This window comes from Rattus norvegicus, chromosome 1 (genome assembly GCF_036323735.1).
Source record: "Rattus norvegicus strain BN/NHsdMcwi chromosome 1, GRCr8, whole genome shotgun sequence".
Classification (NCBI taxonomy): Eukaryota; Metazoa; Chordata; class Mammalia; order Rodentia; family Muridae; genus Rattus; species Rattus norvegicus.
The window spans coordinates 268,630,524-268,644,722 of NC_086019.1; the positions used below are offsets into that span (position 1 = coordinate 268,630,524).

At 46.6% G+C, this 14,199-nt stretch overlaps 1 long non-coding RNA gene across 7 annotated transcripts; it reads right to left on the minus strand.

Annotated features, from left to right (window-relative positions):
* Positions 1-2,027: 2,027 nt before the first annotated feature.
* Positions 2,028-9,866, minus strand: LOC108349711 (uncharacterized). Of its 7 annotated transcripts, none has more exons than XR_005499786.2 (5): positions 9,739-9,865; positions 9,044-9,207; positions 7,323-7,522; positions 6,589-6,783; positions 2,028-2,356 (listed from the first exon to the last, which is right to left on the minus strand). It is a non-coding gene; the product is annotated as an uncharacterized LOC108349711 (long non-coding RNA). The 7 variants fall into 7 exon arrangements; XR_005499787.2 differs by having other exon boundaries at positions 9,717-9,862; XR_010063329.1 differs by adding an exon at positions 7,645-7,756 and having other exon boundaries at positions 9,044-9,854.
* Positions 9,867-14,199: the final 4,333 nt, after the last annotated feature.

Genomic DNA, 14,199 nt, shown 5'->3' on the forward strand with positions numbered 1-14,199 from the left:
AATTCTGTTTCTCTAAAGAACCCTGGCATTTATACCCATAGACAGACACACTGAGATCCATTAGCTAAATAAGAGTTTCAAGGTACCCTTGAGGAGAAGTAAGTGGCAGATCTAGGATTTGAACCCATGTCAATCTGACTTTGATGTCCAGATGATTTTGCTTCAAATCCTTTATACTTAAACTTTCACATCTTATCTAAATCTGTTTTCTGTGACTCAATGACTTTTGGGTGACACCGGGAGACAGTGACATAGTTCAGAGCTTGCATTTACTCTCCCTAGGGCATGACTGAAAAAGCCACCTGTACACAGACTGTGACACGGGAAACAGGGTATTTAGTTGTTGATCCTTTCTGGATTGAACAAGAATTTTCTTTCCATAATGATGTGTGTGCACATGTGTATGCATATACACACCTGTTTGTGCAGTGCCTTATCCTCCCTCTGTGGAAACATGGGATCTCGCCATGGCCACTATGCCCTTCTGCAGACATGGACAGACCCCCTGGGTCTTCGGAGGTGAGCTTTGCTTCCATACCTGAGAATTTGCATACCAGTGGCTCTGTCTCTGTTCCCCTTCAATGCCAGCAGATTTAGCTACTACCTATCAGCTCTGCCCTAGCTGATCTCATGCATTGAAATATGCACTAGCTGGAGCATCAAGCCTGGGATATTTGAGAGCCCAGGAGAGCTGTTTGAACCCCAGATTCGCCCCCAGGGAGGATCAACCCATGAGTGCCCTGCTAGCCGCTGAATACCTTGGAGTGGATTTTTCTAAGGTCCTGCTCTGCGTGTTGCTTCCTGGGAGCTACTAGTGGTGTCTGAACTGCCAGGGTCCACAGTCTTAGGATGTGAAGTCATGACCTCAGAATAGAGCCATCTTAGGCTCCCCACTTCTTCCACTGTGGCTGCATTGTTAAGTAGTGTCCCTGGCAAGTAATTACATCCACAGCAGCTCAATTGCACCCTCAGCAAATGAGGTGCTGATCTGAAGTAATTAAGCAATAGTGTGCGGTTAGCTATTGTGGGTGCCTTTCCTCCCCAGTACTGTGCAGCTGCACCATAACGAGCCCATCCAAGGCCTGAGCAAAACCCTGTGCTACCTGTACTTTCCTTCCTTGCTAGGTCTTTGCTGAGACACCTCAAAGTCAACTTCTCCTGGGTTTCTAAGTATTGGGGAGAGCCCTTAGATGTGTCGGGTGCAGAGGGTAATTACCATTCTTTAGGAACAAAAAAAAATACACAACAAGCTTGCTTATAGTTTTCTTAATTATATGTCTTGGATATAAAACAATCTCTAGGTGGTGATGAAGTGTTGATTAATTACCCTAAACATCGCCTTTGGGTCATTAGGAAATGTGTTCTGACCTTCTTTGTTTCAAGGGAGCCATGAAATCCCTTTTCCTATAAACTGCATTGAAAATGTGTGTGTTGGAGCAGTGAATACCTCATTTGTGGGGCATGGATTTAGGGTCCTTGTAGGCCTCAGGTAAGAGGAGATAGGCAGATGTCAGAATTGCTACTTGACCTGGATGGGTGAAGGTGTAGCAAGGTGCCATGTCCTAGTGGCTTAGGGAGCCATCTCTTCCTGTCCTTGGAGAGCTTCAGGAAACACTCCAAAGTCAGCAGCAGGTACACAAGGCAAGGCCGGAGAGTTCACTGGACAGAGGTGGGACCCAGGAAGCTGGGTAGGTGGTGTCAATAATATTGGGTGCTGAGGGGAGTGGAGATGCCCTCCAGAGAGTTCTGGGGTATGTGCTCCTACCAATATGTATAGGATGGGCATGCCTTTATAAGTGTGTGGGTGTGCCTTAATAAGTGTGTGAGCATGCCTTTTTAAGTGTGTGGGTGTGCCTTCATAAGTGTATGGGTACACATTCAGGATTTATTTATATGGGGATCCTAGTGACTGTATATGGATGTATATAGGTATTATATACACATATATAGGTATATTATAGATCATATATATATTATATACATACATGGGTGTATTCGTAATGAGTGTATATATGTTTAGGCTTAGATTTTTTTTTAAAACCTACTTTAATAAGGGTTCTCAAACGCTTCAACCCCTCTTCTATTCCACCGTCCAAAGGTAGGGGAGAAAAGATGGTAAATAGGACAAGGGGATGTGGACCTGTTTAAAAGTATTTCTTTGGGGCAATTCTAATCTCCGTTTGTCAGGATAACAACAGTCTAGTTCAAAAGTGTCACCAAACACGAATCACCAGGAGCAGCAGAATCCAGCAGAAACCTCTAAGCCTCTGATGAATCAGCAGGAGTCAGCAGGAGTGACCAGGACCAGCCAGAATGCCAGAAGTCCTTTGCTCAATGAAGTGAAGATCAGTCAAGACTGGAGACCAACGAAGAGTTGCACAGCTAGCTATGCAAGTGCACAGTCACTGTCCATTGAATCCTACTTATTTTCTCTCCCTCCCTCCCTCCCTCCCTCCCTCCCTCCCTCCCTCCCTCCCTCCCTCCTCTCTCTCTCTCTCTCTCTCTCTCTCTCTCTCTCTCTCTCTCTCATCACTCTCATCATATGTCCTCTTATGGGTCTGCTTCAGCAAAACACCATGTGAATCTGCATCACATGATACTTCCAGAAGCTCCCATTTCATGTGTACATGTGAATACATGTGTGGATGTGTATATAACTGTGCTAAGATACATGTGTGGGAATGCATTAGTTTATGAACAAAGACGTGTGTGCTTATTTGACGTTCTGTGTGTGTGACATGTGTTCACAAAAGTTTATGTGAGTGTACATAGGTATGTGCACATATGTATGCATATGTATTACATGCTACATGTATAGCTATGTGCATATGTATATGTGTGTTTGGGTATATTTGTAAGGGTATGCAGATGAATGTGAATATGTGCATATGAATGTATGTTTATGTGTGTATGGGTAAGAGTGTCTGTGTATGGGTGTGTAAGCATGAGTATGAGTATGGAGAAGGATATATATATATATATATATATATGGTGCATGTGTGAATAGGTGTGTATTTATAGGCATGCATGTATCTATATGTGGGTATATGAATAAAGATGCATATGTATGGATATGTATACACACCTATATGGGTATGTATAGGCATAGATATACAGGTGTAAGTGCATATGTAAATGCGTGTATATGTGTATGCACATATGAGTGTATGTATGTTGATGTGTGTATGGGTGTACGTGTGTACGTGTGTGTGTGTGTGTGTGTGTGTAATGTCTGTGGAGATGAGTGATGATGGGGAACTCTCCTGTTGTGTGTATGAATAAGGGTACGTGTTTATAGGTGTGCATGTGTGTAATGTGTGTATATACAGGCAAGCATGTGTATGTGTGTGTGCATGTACATAGGTATGCATGTGTATGTATATAGGGTGTGTGTTTAGGTATGTGTGCACAGATGTGGATGTGTTTCTGTGTGTCATGTGAGTGTAGATGGATATGAATATGAGTGTGTACAGGAATGTGTATATGGGTGTGTATGTACATGGTGTGTAATGGGTATGTGCTAGGTTGGGTGTGAATAAGAGTGTGTATATGGGTGGGTACATGTACATGCGTCTGTGCGTGTGTATGTGTGTGTGTGTGTGTACAAGGTGTGTACTAACATGATCCAATGATGGGGGATTTTCCAGTCATGTTTCAAGGTCTCAGCTGTTACTTACAGGGGTCAGAAGTGCCACATTCCATCTCCTTATGCTGGGGCTCTCTTTCTTGGGGAATGCAGGAAGTGTCTTCCACACAGACTACAATGTATTTCACTGGCTTTCTGCTCTCAGACAATCAAGTCCTCCCTCCTGCTCCTCCTAGCACCTCAGTCCTGTCTTTTTTTCTGAGGCTCTTCTCTGCCTTCATTCTCTATTGTGCTCTCTGGGTACCTGCTCTCTCTGCCTTATTACTAAAAATACTCTAGGTGGCCCACAGGGAACATACATAAACTTAATTAGTGATGCATAAGAGATCTACACACATTATAAAGGGAAATAGAACAGTAAAAACGCCCGAGGAAAACATATATTGAATCGTGTAGGGCAGTGGGGAAGCAGACAGCCAGTTGAGTTGGAGGAACTGGTCACATTCTGTGCACTGTCCCTGACAGTGATAGGGACCGAGGCTAGCAGTTATGAGATGCTCCCAGAGCTCGTCTCTTTCCTGCATGCGTGCGATCTCATCTTATCCTCTTGCCAATATCCCTGGAGGTAGGGCCTCTCATTAACCTCATATTAAGAATGAGGCTCAGAGTGGTTCGGTGTCTTGCCCAAGGTCACACAGGTGGTAAATGACTGAGCAGGGATTTGAGTAGGGTTGCCATCTGGTCTCAGGACAAGATTGTCTCTAAGTGGTACCAAGGAGTGACAGTCGATGCCCTTGGGATAAATTGGCTCCCAGGATGCACTGAGTGCCAGGGAGGTAGAATAGCTCACTGGAAACATGTTAGAAGAGGAGTGTTGTGGTTGGGGGAGAAGAAGAAGGCTGGATGGTCCTGCCAAGGAGCCATGGGGAGCAGGAAACAAGAAGTGTGTGTGCGTGTGTGCGTGTGTGTGTGTGTGTGTGTGTGTGTGTGTGTGTGTGTGTGTATCAGAGGTCAAAGGTTAGAGGCCAGACTTCAGAACTCATAGCTAAGGATCAGGAACAAGGAGATCCAGGCCCAGGATGCTGGGAGGTGAGAGCCGCACAGGGGATCCCTCCCCCAAAGGCCTCCCTGAGAGGAAAACAGTCTTGTCTTGGGCACACCTGGCTGCCCCACCACCCGACTTGGATTTCAGGAGCACCAGATAACATGCTAGGCTGTTCCCTAAGGAGGGGCCGGGTTTGTGGCTCTCTGCCCATACCCAGGTCCCCTAACTGGCCACCAACCAAAAATCTACTTTCTTTCCTGAAAACAAGGCAGGTAACAGTACACCTGTGTGGTGTTGTAGTCGGGAGGAATGGCTGCTGAATTAACAGGGCTGGCATAGTGGGGAGCCAGGGTGGGGTGTGCAGAAGAGCCTTCAGGGAGAAAGGGGAGAAGGTGTCTGGTCTCCAAGGCTTAGAAGGTAGAAACATGATCGCTTCCTGCCCTGCAGGGCCCAGAGCAGCAGTCTGGGGAAATTTCTTAGTGAGATGGGTTGACAAATGGCGGCTGAAGTTTGTGACTTGGGCAAGCCCAGCAGGCAGGAGATGTGGCTGCTTTCTCAGGAGGGTCAGGCTGCAGGCTGGGAAGCCTGAAGTTATGATCTCTAGGACCCTTCACACTGGCCACAGGACCTCTGAAGAGCCCGTAGGCCCAAGCCATTCATTTATTCGATTATTCAGTGTGCACGTGTGTGTGTATTTCCGTGTATTTCTGTGTGGGGTGTACCTGTAAGCGTGGGAAGCATGCATGTGGTGGTTAGGATGTTGGCCTGTGACTTCTCCATGTAAGCCAGGCTAGCTGGCCCACAAGTTTCCAGAGATCCTTCCATTTCACCAACCCAGGGAATATAGAGAATGTTGCTATGTCCAGCTTTGTATGTGGGCTTTGGGGATCAGAACTCAGACACTCATGCTTGCAGGGCAAGCATTTTTACAAACCGAGCCATCTTCCCAGGGACAGACCCAACTTCAACACAGACCCATCTTAGTTGGTGTGAAAAAGCTGGCTCAACAAATACATCCAGCAAAAGAGATGGCTTATCTTTCAACCTCGAGGTGTTCTCAGGTTATCTAGAAATAATAATAAATGTGAATAAAAATTTAAAGGGTTTAGTTTTATTTTTGGGGTGTGTGTATGTGTGTGTGTGTGTGTGTGTGTGTGTGTGTGTGTAGTACAGTGCACATGTGGAGGTCAATGGTCAAGTTTTGAGACTGCTTCCACCTCATAGGTCCTGGGGATGGAACTCAGGTTGTAGGGGTGGCAGCATATGGTTTTATGTGGCTTGTGGCAAAAGCTCAGTCAGCGACTGGGCACTACTATCTATACTGCCGTGGTTTGGGGAGCAGTGGGTGCCACTGTTTTCCCAAGTCTCTCTAGGCATGCTCTATCACTGCTGTCAGACAGTGTCAACTCATACAAGAAGACAAGGCTTGAGAAAGAGGACCAAAGACCTAGGTCTAGCTCTTTCTCGGTGTGACTTTGAGCCTATGCCTTTCCCTCTGGGCTTTACTTTTCTCCTCTGTACGTGAGGAGTCTGACCAAAGGACCTTTGCAGCCAGATGGGTATGGATTCTCCTTTGCTACATGGTTGGTTAGGGCCAAGGCTAGATGAGAAACCTCCCTGGGAAGATAACTGAAAAATCTTTTTTCTCTTAGCACCATTGGTCTCATGCCTGGTCATTGATTGGCACCCTTGTGCTTTGCCACAACTGGATGGAGATGACACATTCCCACATTCCTCACAGGCCCACCCCAGCAGACACATAGAACACAGAAGCTACACACTCACAAATGTACAGGCCCAGGTAAAGCTAATGCCACGAAATACCTTTGTAGGAATCATGGTTCTCTGTCCCTACCCCCTTTCAGGGTGTGGTTTGGTTCAGCTCCGACCACCTGTTATCTTGTGTGGCATTGCAACATTGAACAAATAAGAGTATAGAATGTCCTCTTAAGCTTACCAGAAAATTCGTAATTTCTGGATGAAGGCTTTTGTATGGACATGTCTTATGGGCCACCCTCACAGCCCATCCAGGGTGGAGGATGCTTGTAGCTAATACGATGTCCTTGTGTCCAGGATGCCCGGCAGGCACAAGTCTGTGACAGACTGGACGCTGTGGAAAGCGATGTGATTGAGGAATCTCATCCTGGAAATCCTAGGAGGGTTAGGGGTAGAAGGGGAAGAGTGAAGAAAAATGTCCAGAGCAGGGCTGTGTTGAGGATGGAATCTGATACATTTCCTTCCTTCCTCAATGAGCAGACCCCAGCAGCCTGCTCAGCACCCATTTGTCCATGGTTTTGGGGATAGCTGCCCTGGGCACCCCAGACACTGAGATAGGTCAAAGCTCTTTCTTGTCTCCTCCTCATCAGCCCTTGCTATCCAGGAAGGGTGAGCTGATCAAGGCCCAGGGAGATCTTGCTTTAGGGTGCTGTGTGGGACTAGAAGTCACCAACTAGCTCCAGTTAAGCCTGAACTACTTCTCCTGGGACAAACTTCTCCTGGGACAGCTACAGTTCCAGGGTGACACGACTTTTTGGGGGTGTTATAACTTTAATTTTTCTCAAACCCTATTTTTAATGATGGCTCTTAAGTACTTTACCCTCCCCTCTAGCCCACCACCTATCAGAGGTTGTGGAAAAGAAAGGATATGGGGGGAGGTGGACCTGTTTAGAAATGGTTCTTTGGTGCAAATACCATTTGTGTTGTCAGGAAGTCAGCAGTTCAGCAGTCAGCAGTGGCAGCTCGATCCACTCTCGAACACTTCACGGATATATCAGCAGTCCAATTCAGTAGTGTTGGAATAGCAGCAGGTGACATGACCTAGCAGACACAGCCAGGCGGGAGGGATTTGGACCAGCAGGGATGACAGGAGCAGTTCTTAGCTGTGCATTTCCCTACAAAGTAAAGATCAGCAAAGACAAGCTGTGTAAGAAGCCAAACTCAGCCTCCATCACTCGGTTGACTCCTTTTTATACCCCCTCCAAACATCACATGTCCTCCACGGGTCTTGACTCACCACATGCGTCTGTCTCAGCTGACATCACTCTGCCAATCAATCCAAATCCTCGGAAGTGGCAGGACATGGCCACACACCACCAGGAGTTTTGTGGTGTGTCTCTCTCTATGGACTTCCAATAAACAAGGCTCACTACATAGTTTAAGGTGGACCAATACATGCATGTCATTAGCCTTCATCACATGTTCTTTCATGTGCTTGCTTTAGCAGAACATCCTTTCACCTGTGTCTGCTTCAGAAAAAAGCTCCTTCACGTTTGCCCCAACAAATCACCATCCAATACAGCTTACTTTCCAAAGAACCCTTAAGTTTCCACTTCAGAGGGTGCTTACAGAGCTGGTGACAGAGCGAGAAATATATAGAGGATTTCTTGAAGGAAAAATACAGTGTGTGGCCAGCACACAGGGGTCAGGGAAGGACTTGATCACACTCATCTGGTGATTTCCATAGAGCTGCTCTGATTAATCACACACTTTGCTCAAGGCTCTGCAGGGAAAGTATAGGATTATAGGAGTTCCTTGTCCCCAAGATGCTCTTCACAGGCTTTGGTGAGGATTTAAGCAAGCCACCCGTAGCATGTTGTCAAGTTGGTAATGGTATGTGGCTCAGTCTTATAGCAGTGGTTCTTAACCTCTGGGTTGAACCCCTGGCATTCCCCACCCCCAGGGGTCAAATTTCAGATAGCCTGCATATCGTATATTTACATTATGATTCATAGCAGTAGCAAAACTACAGTTATGAAGTAGCAATGAAATAATTTTATGGTTGAAGCTTGCAGTATTAGGAAGGTTGAGAACCACTGCTAGAGATTATGCCAGAAGAGGGTAGAGAAGGCTTCCTGGAGAAGGTAGAGCTCAGGCTCTGGTCACAGTCTGCTCTTAGCTTAGCATGTTCTCTCTTTTGCATGCTGCACAGGGGTGTTATCCACGAGGAATGACATGGGGGCCATGCCTATGAATGGTGAAAGAAGGGAGATTGTATTCAGGGTCTCCGGCAGTGACCCTAAATCTGCACCTGTGCCCTTAACAAGAAAGATGGCATGCTTTCTCCCTGAGACGTCAGCCGTTGACAGTTTGATGCTTGCTAGAAGGCTCCTGAGCCTACTACACTCTCCAAGCCACCATCTGAGAGCCAACCTGTTCATATCACACCAGAAGAGTGCCCTGAAGTGGTGGGGGCTTCAAAGGGCAAGGCTATGGGAAAGCAAGGTAGAAGATGGGTTCACACAGAGATGGCAGCATGGCAGGCTCTGTGCCCTGGGAGGTCTCCTGCTCTGTAATCTTCAGAGACCCAGATAAGAAGTCAGAGGAATACCCCAGGTTTTGGACACTTTGAAAACCTTGGAGTTGCCTCCTGACCCATAGGACCTAGGTGTCAACTGTAGAGTCTTTTTTCTCACCTTGAAGAATGGAAAGCTTTCTTCTGGGGATTCCACTTGGTTCTGGTTTTCTTGTGCCACAGTGACAGATGCTATCCACACTAGACAAGGGCTAGGCAGCCCAATCCCTTCCCATGAAGCCCTTGGTGTTTACATGCTGTGCCCAAGCCTCTGACCTGTGGAATCTGACATTGTGAGGTCATTAACTCATACAGGGGGGTAGAACGAGGCTTTGCTGCTGCATAGGTGAGCTGTATTGGGGGAAGATGTCTAACAGGGTTCATCCCATGGGAGGCTGTCCTCTGATAGGCTGAGGCTCCATCTATGGGTTCATCCTGTGGGAGGCTGTCCTCTGATAGGCTGAGGCTCCATCTATCTGAACTCTTAGTCCCCTTCTCCAGGGAGGGTCTCTTCCTAGGTTCTAAAGGCCTGAACAGGATTGATATGTGTGTGTGCGCGCGCACACACACACACACACACACACACACACACCAGTCTATGTTCTTAATATGAGAGAAAGCACACAGCATTCCTCCCCCAATCACCCTGTCTTGTTCCCCTTCACCATTCTTTCAGACTTTCTTCTTAAGATGTCTGTGATGTTTGGTTTATTTCCACAAATTAGCCTCATCTGAATGGGGAGCCTCAACTAAGTAACCTTCCTGATTCTCTTAATGGAGGTGGGAGAACCCACCCACGCCAGGAATGGGCAGCACCTTCCGCTAGCCCAGATAGAGAGGGACGTGTCTGAAGGAAGATCTTTCTCGCCCTTTGTCCGCCTGGCCTTCCCTATGGCTGCTGAGTTGGTTTTTGCTGCTGCTGTTGCTGTCTCCTCTCACAGCAGAACCTTTGTTTTCCAGGCTTCCATCTTTGACCTTCTAGAACCTTCCAGGTTTTCGGTACCACACTGGGATTGCCAAGCTGCCTAGCCTCAATGACAGCAACTGGTTCTCAGTCTCTCTCATCTGTGAGACAGCTGTAATGATGATGATGATGATTACGATAATAATAATAACAACAACAACAACAACAACAATTTTATAATCTATTTGTTCTCATCTTCTTGGGCAGTGGTTCTTAACCTTCCTAATGCTGCAGCCCTTTATTTAATATGGTTCCTGATGGTGTGGTGACCCCTCCTCCCAAACATGAAATTATTTTCATTGTCCTTTTATAACTGTGATTTTGCTACTGATATGAATCTCAATGAAAATATTTGTATTTTTTGGATGTTCTTAGGGAATCCCTGGGAAATGGTCATTTAACCCTCAAAGAGGTTGAGACCCACAGGTTGAGAAGCGCTGCTCTAGAGAACCCTGACTAATATAAGAAAGTTCAATTTTTTGTTTTTCTCGACTGGCTTATTTTGCTGAGCATTATAAGCTCGAATTATATCCACGTCCCTAGGTCAAGGCACTAGGTAGTTAAGAGCTGAAGAGCAAGTCCAACTCTAACAGTTTGTACATGGGAAGCTGAAGCTCAGAGTGGGTTGGAACCCGCTTAGTTACCCACCTTGCCAGAGGCAGAGGGGGTATGTGTGGATTCCGGAAGCAGGGAGATAAGGTGTTGAGGCTCACAGATTTTTGAGGCCTGCTTCTCTCTGCTCCTTTCTGGCTGAGTGACCTTGGATTGGGAAGATAAGGAAGATTAAGATACATTTCTGTAGTATTTGCTTCTGTCCAGGCACAAGTAGATCCAGAACTCACCAGCTACTGCTGTTCTTTTCCTCCTTTTAAGATTCTATCTGGCTTTCTGTCTGTCCATCTGTCCATCCATCCATCCATCCATTCACCCAACTATCCATCTGTCCATCCATCCATCTATCCACCCACCCATCCATCCATTTATCCATCCATCCATCCATCCATCCATCCATCCATCCATCCATCCATCCATCCATCCATCCATCCACCTATCCACCTATCCACCTATCCACCTACCTATCTATCTATCTGTCTGTCTGTCTGTCTGTCTGTCTGTCTGTCTATCTATCTATCTATCTATTTATCTGCATATATATGTGCATGCACCTGTGTTCAGCTGTGCAAATGAGGTCAGAAGACGACATTGGATACCTTGTAGCTAGAGTTATGTTTGTGTGACACTTAGCTTGCTACACGGGTGCTAGAATTTGAACTCCTATCCTCACAATTGCATATTGAGGTATCTCCCAGCTCCAGCTGCTGCCATTTCTCGATGCTGTTACTGTCAGTAAGCCCTGGTTTGTGCTGCACGTTGGTTACATTAGAGTGAGTTAGTTTCCCTTGCTTCAGTGATGTTTCCAGTGGGACTCTAGTACAGACTATGAGGAGGGAACAATGAGGCAGTTCTGTGCTAAATACAGGTGCATGCATGCATTCACACACACACACACACACACACACACACACACAGAGAGAGAGAGAGAGAGAGAGAGAGAGAGAGAGAGAGAGAGAGATCCAGAGACCAGCCCATAGGAAGGCGGGGCTTCACAAAGGGGGTAGTGCTTTCTGTGAGTAGCAGCATATATCACCAGGTAGCACTCAGAAGTTGTCTTTAAGATGAATGAATGAATGGATGGATGGATGAATGAATGATAGAATATTTGCCTGTGTTGGTTTCTCTATATCCAGGCCCTAGGTCTCTCCACCTGTATCATGTGCCCCTTGGGCTTAAGGAGGTTATGTGCATTTGACACATAGTAGGTAGTCACAGGAGAGGTGTCCAGAAGCCTCTCCTACCTGCATAAACAGCCTATTTTGGAGAGAGCATCTCCTTTTTGGTGATCCTCAGGGTGGTTTTGGGTGTATGTAGACTCACATGTGATGCGCGTGTGTGCACACTTGTGTATGGCTGTGAAGGCTAGAGGTGGGAGTCAGGATGTCTTTTTCAATCAGCTTTGAGATGGAATCCGGAGTTTGTTTATTCTCTGAAGTGAAACTTTTTTTTTTTTTTTGAGATTCAGTTGACTCAGTTGTGTCATGCGATGTTTTTCTGGAAGCTGTCTTATGGGAGGAGGATGTTTTGCTGAGAACAGACACGTAGTGTTTTTCTGGAAGCTGCCTGGGAAAGGACATATGATGTTTTGCTAGAGCTTGAGAGGACATGTGATATTTGGAAAGGGTATAAGTAGAACCCAACAGACAGCGGACAATGCTGTGTGGCATTGGTTCGCCTTGACACTCTTTGCTGGTCATCATTTGTTGTGACTTTGTAGAGAGAAACGCACCAAAAAACTTCTTGTGATATTTCGCTGGCTTCCTGCTGCTTCCTCAGACTCAGGCAGATTGGCAGAGCCTTGTGGTTTCTTTTGGATCAAACTGCCACTGCTGATTCGTGAATGGTGTTTGTGAGTGGATCGAGCTACCCCTGCTGACTTGTGTGAACTGAACTGCTGATATCCCGATAACAAAGATTGGAATTGCCCCTACTTCCCTGCCAAAAAACCCTATTTCTAAATGGGTCCACATTGCCCTTTGCCCTATTAAACTTCCCTTTTTACTACCTCGGTGGGTGGTGGGCTTGAAGGGAGGTAAAAGTGTTTAAAAAAAAAACCTTATTAAAGTGGGTTTTGAAAAAATCCAAGCCTACACTTCTCAATTAACTTTGAGACAGGATCTGGAACTGGATGTTCTAGGTGGCTGTCAGACCATCAAGCTCCAGAAATCCACATGTCTCTGCTTTCTGTGACACTGGGCTAACAGATGCATGCTGCCACACCTTTCTCTTTACTTGGGAGCTGGGGATCCAGGCTTATTTCTGCACATTCATTCAGTCCCTCTAGGTGCTTCTGTCAGGTAGGAGTATTGCTATTCTCAAGGTCCAGGCAAGGAAACTGAGGCTGGACGAGAGGTAAGGTACTTTATGAGAAGCCATCAACAGAGCCCAGGGCCTTGGGCCATACCTTCTTGCTATCCAGGTTAACACTCACACTATTTCCAGTTTAGCAGGCTGGTAAAATGTGGATAGAGTTAAACAGCTCAGCTGGAGATCAGCTGAACTCACGTACTTTGAGACTCGCAAAGTCCCCACAGTTGCTGGTTCTTTGGGTCTCCACCCTGGGGATCCATATCAGACTCTAAGGAAAGGGATGGAAAAGAGAGCAGAAGTCTGGGACAAGGCTGGGGTCCTTCCCAGGCTAGCATCTCTGCAGCAGATGAGTTGATTTCCTCTGAGCACGTCTGGACAAACAGCTTTCTCCACCTGGCCTCTCCATCAGCCCCCTGGTGATTAGGTCTTAATGAGCTGGCTGCAGAGAGCCAGGGGCTGGGGTGAGCTTTGCTGGCCTGTGGAATGCACCTCTGCTGTGACTGGGGCCCTGCATTTTGTGTTTGGGGCCAACTCGGTCCTTGGATATCTATTTGGAAGCAGCAAGTCCCCCAAGAGCATTTTATCAGGTTATTTTGAATTAGGAGTTTAACAGTGCACAGCCTGGGAGGAGAGCTAGTAAATGAAGTTGGCAAGGGAGAGCATCCAAGGGAGAAGGGAGGAAATCCCAGGCCAAATGCTGGAATAGGACTTGATGATGTTGGTGACAGCAGGCTGCATCTTCCAGGACAGGAATCCCTCTGCGATTGACAAAACACTTCTACAACATTATTCTGCTTAAATCACACAGTAACCCTGAGAGCTAGAGAGAGTTTTCTTGTCTCATTATTCCACAGATGGTGAGAAGGGCTCAGAGGGGTTGCTGAGACTTGCTCATGGCCACCACGTAGAGAGCAGGCTGGGATTCCAGTTCCAGGCAGGCAGCTGTTTACTCTTTTCCTGACTCCATAGTTCCCCCCCCCCCCCAAAAAAAGGCCTTTGCACTTTCTTTGAGGTATTATAGTAGTTGCTCAAATAGTTCTCCCCAGTTCTGTGTGAGTGTCCTGCTCTATCATGTGTCTACCCCTAATCTTTCTGGCTCTTTTCTGTGGCTGGCACGTACAATTTCCCAGGCTGGCACTGAGCTGTTGGAGTCACGGGAGTCATACAAGGTGGTTGAGGGCTCATGGCTGAAGTTTTTTGTGTTCTGGAGCAACCAGAAGTCCTTCCTCATGCGTCTGAAGAGATAGCTCAGTTCAAGGTCCTACTATTTAAGCCCAAGGACCTGAGTTTGACCCTCATCACCTACATTAAAAAAAAGTTTATGCTTTTAATCATAGTGCTGGAGACAAGAGAATCCCCGGAGACTACTGGGAAACCATCATAGCCAA